Raw genomic sequence first — 6,522 nt, 5'->3', positions numbered from 1 at the left:
GCAGGCGGGCGGCGAGCGAGCTGATGGCGAGCTGATGTTCACGGCGGCACAATGGCGGGCGCGCGAGTGGCAGCGCGGCGGAGCTCGGGACGACGACGGGGGGGGGGCGCAGCTAGGCCTTGGGCTTCGGGAACCGGCGTGGTCGCTGTTACAAGTGCGGCGACCGTGGGCACTTCAAGCACGAGTGTCCACAGTGGAAGAACTGCCGGCGGCGGAGCACGCGATGATGGCGGAGGCTGTCGTCGATGTCGATGGCCTGGTCTGAGCCGCGGCGTAGGGCACGTGTCTTGGGTGCAATAAGCCGCGACGACGTGCTCACCGCGTCGAGCGCGTGTATGGGCGCGCGCCAGACGTAGCGGGCGCGTCAGGACCGCGGGAGTGTGTGCGTGTGTGCGCGCAGGTGCAGCACGGGGTGTGTCCGTGTGGGTGTGCGTCGTGTGCGTGGGACTAGGAGTAGCTGTTGAGCGAGTCGTGTGGCTGATCGAGGGCGCGGTCATTGGAGCTCGCCGTGGGGCGCGCGCGTCGGAGCGTGACGCGGGCACGAGCGGAGCGAGCGGAGCACGGGCGATCAGGAGTGAGTGGAGGCGTGGGTCATGCCCGGTGCGCTGGATCACATATAAAGCCACGCGAGGGCCATTATAACAGCTACCGGTTACGCTGAGTTCGTGCTCAGGAAGCGGTGTTCGTGCGCCGGAAAAATCACCTTGCCGTGTCCCTCATCTTCCTCCTTTCCTTTCTTCTTCGCGAGTTCGAGCTACGACAACAGAGAGAGAGAGGAGAGCCGCAGCGAGGGAGTGGCAGCAACAACACCGTGGTATTATAGGAGCATACTACATCACCTTCGCAGGAACCCTATTCTGCGGGGCTCGCCGTCAACATCACCTGGGTTATCTCGTCTGATCTTATACTGCAATGCATCGCATATCGGACATGCGTTCAAATACTCGTATGCACCGCGGTAGAGGATGCAGTCATTAGGGCATGCATGTATCTTCTGCACCTCCAATCCTATAGGGCATACGACCTTCTTTGTTGCGTACGTACTGTCAGGCAATTCGTTACCCTTTGGAAGCTTCTTCTTCAATATTTTCAGTAGCTTCTCAAATCCTTTGTCAGGCACAGCATTCTCTGCCTTCCACTACAGCAATTCCAGTACGGTACCCAGCTTTGTGTTGCCATCTTCGCAATTGGGGTACAACCCTTTTTTGTGATCCTCTAACATGCAATCAAACTTCAGCTTTTCTTTTTGACTTTCGCATTGCGTCCTTGCATCGACAATGACTTGGCGGAGATCATCATTATCGGGCACATCGTCTGGTTCCTCTTGATCTTTAGCAGCTTCCCCCGTTGAAGCATCATCGGGCACATCGTCTGGTTCCTCTTGATCTTCAGCAGCTCCCCCTATTGCAGCATCAGCGTATTCAGGGGGCACATAGTTGTCATCGTCCTCTTCTTCTTCGCCGTCTTCCATCATAACCCCTATTTCTCCGTGCCTCGTCCAAACATTTTAGTGTGGCATGAAACCTATGTAAAGCAGGTGGGTGTGAAGGATTTTTCGGTCAGAGTAAGACTTCGTATTCCCACATTTAGGGCATGGACAACACATAAAACCATTCTGCTTGTTTGCCTCAGCCACTTCGAGAAAATTATGCACGCCCTTAATGTACTCGAAGGTGTGTCTGTCACCGTACATCCATTGCCGGTTCATCTGCATGCATTATATATAATTATGTGTGTCAAAAGTAAGAAAATCAGACAAGTATCTATCTAAAGTAATAAAATCAGACAAATATCTATCTAAAGTAAGAAAATCAGAAAGCATAAGAATAAGAGGCTCACCACGGTGGTGCCGGCGACGAGATCGGCGCGGGCGATCGACGGCGGTGAAAACAGGAACGGGGCGTGACAGACCGCTAAATCTAAACAAATCTCGGGAAAAATGGAGCTCCGAGGTCGAGCTTCGAGAGGAGAAAGCTTAACTAGTGTGGCTTGGGCATTTCATCGAACACCTCATGTGCATAGGAGGTGAGCTAGAGGACCCAAATGCCCTTCCCTCGCCGGCCAGAAAAAACAGAGCACTATGGAGTGCTCTGCCGCGGCAATGGTTATATATAGGCAACTTATTTGTCCCGGTTCGTGGCAGGAACCGGGACTAAAGCCCCCCCCTTCTGTACAGGTTCTAGGCACGAACCGGTACCAATGGTTGTGGGCCAGGAGCGCAGCCCATTGGTCCCGGTTCGTGCCTAGAACCGGGACAAATGGATCCAGATGAACCGGGACCAATGCCCATGAGGCCCCAGCCGGCCCCCTGGGCTCATGAACCGGGACTAATGCCCCCATGGGTCCCAGTTCGTGAAGAACCGGGACTAAGGGGCTGGCCAGGCCCGATCCAAAGCCATGTTTTCTACTAGTGTGCCCTGTCGCTATTTTTTTAGAAATGGAGGAAGACCCCCGGCCTCTGCACCTGGATGATGCATGCAACCATTTTATTAATTGTTCATATAAGACCTTACAAAGTAATACAATAGTAAGACTAAAGCCACCGTCTAGGCAACATTTGTCGCTACTCCTATCCAACTGATGAAGGGATGGTGATAGTCTGGGCCTGATACCAAGCAGACCTCGCAGCCAAACCTACCATCTAAGACCTGAGGTCCCATCCAGGACGGCTGCCGGGAATGGGGCACCCACCGGTCCGGCGCACTCCTCAACCCGGACGCCTGCCGGGCATGAGGCCGCCGCAGCCACCTGCCATCAATCCATCTTCAGAACGGTACTGCTGCATCTACCTTGCCTGGTCTAGCTGACATCGACGCCACCATGACGCAAGACCTCGTCACCCTCCTGCGCGAGTCCATCTCTGCGCATCAGACGCCGAGTCACCACAGCGCCATGCCGCCGAGATCCGCCGCCATCAATGAGTGAGATGAAGCACCGCTCCACCAAAGAATCCGTCCTCTGGTCCCTCGATCACGTGTGTACCTCCAAGAATGACGCCCCAAAGGGGGGAACGACACTAGAGTGCCACAGTCATCCGATCATCCGATCTAGGGTTTCCCCCGGAGGTAGTAAAGAGTGGCCTTGAAATTCTCCACGGCGATGCCTTCAAGAAGGGAACGATGTAGATAGCGCCGCCACCGCCGGCCTTGGCAATAGCCGAAAGCAAGTTTTCACCCAGCTCTGTTTGAAGGAATCCAACTCCCGTGCACGGCCGCCGCCACCACCAGGCTAAGACCTCGCCTCTGTTGGCACCTTCACGATGCCCAGAGGCCGCGAGACTCGCCGCCAGCATGCCTGGGCTGCCGGCCACCGCTGCCAACACCAACCCCACCATCCACCGGATCTGGGCAGGGATCCCAGATCAATCCCCCACCACCCATCACCACGGAGGGGAGTAGGCTGCGCCAGCGAGGAGACGCCGGGAGGGGGAGAAGGATCCGAGGCAGGGCCAGCCCGAGAGAGCCGCCCCGCCGCCGCCAACGCCACATGGCCTTTGGCCGGCGACACCCCAGGCGGCGGCGAGGGAGGGGTTGAGGTGAAGGGGGCGACGGGGGCGGCGCTAGGGTTCCTCCAGGGGGCGCCCGCAGGAGCGCCTCGGGAAGGGGGAGACTTGGCTTTTGGAATTCTCACGTTACCATTTAGTGCTGAAGTGGAAGATGGACAAGCAATTCTGCTGGACTTCTAGCCCTTATGGCACTTGGTTGACGATAGCAAACATTCACACTGGCATGGTTCCTCAGAAAGCCACGAGGCCTCCGGTCTGTATCTCACTCAGTTGATCGCTCAGTTTAGCCTGCAGGCTCCTACTCCATGAAACTGCCGACTGTTGAAATGAGGAAACAAGGCCACGGAATAGGATGGAAAATGATGCTCCTCCCAAAATAAAACTATGGATCTCAGTTACAGTTGCGTGCGATGTCTTTTGCTAACACAATTAATTTTTCAAGGTGAAACCAAGAGTTATGAGAACAGCAGAAGTTGATAGCATATGTAGCAGGTTTGTTTTTTCATCAACCTAAATCTGCGGAAAATGGATAACAACACGTGTCTGAGCCCTCGTTCTCTGTTTACCAACAAGCACAAATACAGTGGCAGCAACAAAGAGAGAGCAATTAATTCATCGGCTCAAATTTGCGGAACATGAATGACAACATATGCAAGCTCATTTTTTAGAAGAACTATGCAATGCTCATTTTCTTCTTCTTTACAGACAAGAGCAAATACAGTGGCAGCATCAAATAAACTGGAGAGTAACTAACCGTCTTCAGGAAAAACAGAGGAAGTGCTAATAAACAAAGAACATCAGGTTGTATCTCATCTTCACTTTGCGGTATATAGAGGCCGCAACCAGCTGAATTAGAATTGCAGCATCACAGCATCAGCATGATAATTAGTAGCCGCCTCTCCTGGGGTGTAGTCCACTACATTTCCCACGTCTTCTCCCCGGCTGAAATGCATATACACAGCATGCATTAGTTTATTCAATCAGCACATGTATTATGTGTTTGCAAGATAAAAGCAACATGAGAAATTGCAAGTATATGAAAACCATGTGACATGATAATTAAAAGAGTGTTGGTGCTTGTTGAACTGACCAGTTATCAGGATGATCACTTCATGGTTCATGTTTCAGAGGCGCATGACCTGTCGGGACAGCGACAGCGAGAACTATCTCCTGGATCAGACAAAGATCCAATGGCTTCCAATTTCACTCGAGATTATATATTCAGCATCCTTGACAGCACAGGATTGTTGGCATGCTTCTTCACTTCCGCCTTCGGTTGACAAGCTCTCTGCTGAACACTTCTGCCTTCGGTTGACAAGCTCTCTGCTGAAATCTCATCTAGCAAAAGCAGAGTTGCTCCAGTTCCTCCTAGACATGAACATTAATGACAGTTTTAAGATACTACCATTATGACATGCAGGTTTTATCTCTTTAGTATGATCACTTCATGGTTCATGTTTTAGAGGCGCTTGGACATTCGGGACAGCGACAGCGAGAACTCTCTCCTAGATCAGAAAAAGATCCAATGGCTTCAAATTTCACTTGATATTATTCAGCGTCCTTGACAGCACAGGATTGTTGGCTTGTTTCTTCACTTCGGCCTTCGGTTTGACAAGCTCTCTGCTGAAATCTCATCTAGCAAAAGCAGATCATGTTCGCTGTTAAAACGCAAGAAAACAGAAGAGAAGTAAGATAGATTGTAAGTGCCTAGTAATTAGCATCAACATGGCGTCAAAAGACATGTGCTACTGAACGAAAGAGAAAGTAACTAGCTGACCTGTCACTCCCCATTGTCACCAGCAGCACCTGCAAGAAGAAATCCCATGGTTTCCAACTTGGCTTGACAATATTTAGCAGCCACCCTCAAACTCAACTTCGCCTGACATTATTCAGTAACACCTGATAACTTCCCATCTACTAGCAGAGTTGCTCATACTCAAACTGAACTTTTCTTGACATTATTCTGTTAGAGAGAGAGAGAGAGAGAGAGAGAGAGAGAGATAGATAGAGATAGAGAGAGAGGGAGAGAGAGAGAGAGAGAGAGCAACAAACATGGTCAGAAACCCAAACTGAACTAGCACTGCCAGACATCACATGGAAAGAAATAAACAGACGGAAATTCTATCTGTAGGTACCAAAGAAGGCGTGGACCTGTGTATATCAGTCCTGGAGAATCGGAAATGGATCTGGAGAAAGAAGGGAGCAGAGTCGACCAATCATCAAACACCGTCGTCGTCGTCGTCGTCGGAATTGCAGGACCAGAAATCATCTTCCACCAAAGCAGAGCCTTCGACTTCCCTTATGCTACAACAACAACAATACATCATCAGTTTAGTTGATTCTTTGGGATAACTATCTACTGCTACGTACTATCGAAAGAGAAACTAGCCACTGACCTGTCGCTCCCCGTGGGTCGTATCCCCAACCCCATCTGCAAGGAGGAGCTCTCCCCCGCTGCTGCAGGGTCGGGGTGGAGAGATGATACCTCGCCCTCTGTTGCTTCTTCCGCTCGTGCTGCAGTATAGGATCCTTGGACAATGTCACGCAGATCATGGATGCTCCGGACCATGCTGAGTCGCAGCACAGGATAGTTTGGGTGCGCGTCCACCTCATCTTGCAGCACGCCAAGCCTCGCCACTTGACCCAAGAAATGAAGTGAAATCTCGGCGAGCTTTGGAAGGTGCTTGATACCAATAATACCTGATTCCAACCTGCAAGAGCTGAAATGTTTCTTTTCCAACAATGGTGATGTGCCTTCGTCGAATCTCACCTCTCTCACTCCACAATTGTGAGCAAAATCAAGTTTTCTGAGATTTTGGAATGCCCCCTCTCCAAAGACTAGCTTCTCTCCAACATAAGCATTGCTATGAAGAAAAAGGAACATGAGGTTGGGCAGTGTTCCTAGTAATTCCATGGTTTTACCTCCCTTCACTAAACGCATTAGGTAAATCTTCACTAAACGCATCAAACCTGTAAACCAGTCTGGCATCTCTCCAAGATATCCAAACAGTTTGAGG

At 51.2% G+C, this 6,522-nt stretch overlaps 1 pseudogene; it reads right to left on the bottom strand.

The window, feature by feature from the left end:
• Positions 1-4,116: 4,116 nt before the first annotated feature.
• LOC123088358 (putative disease resistance RPP13-like protein 3) overlaps positions 4,117-6,522 on the bottom strand; it is an 8,344-nt pseudogene continuing 5,938 nt past the window's right edge.

This window comes from Triticum aestivum, chromosome 4A (genome assembly GCF_018294505.1).
Source record: "Triticum aestivum cultivar Chinese Spring chromosome 4A, IWGSC CS RefSeq v2.1, whole genome shotgun sequence".
NCBI lineage: Eukaryota > Viridiplantae > Streptophyta > Magnoliopsida > Poales > Poaceae > Triticum > Triticum aestivum.
This window is presented reverse-complemented; position numbering and strand designations above follow the sequence as displayed.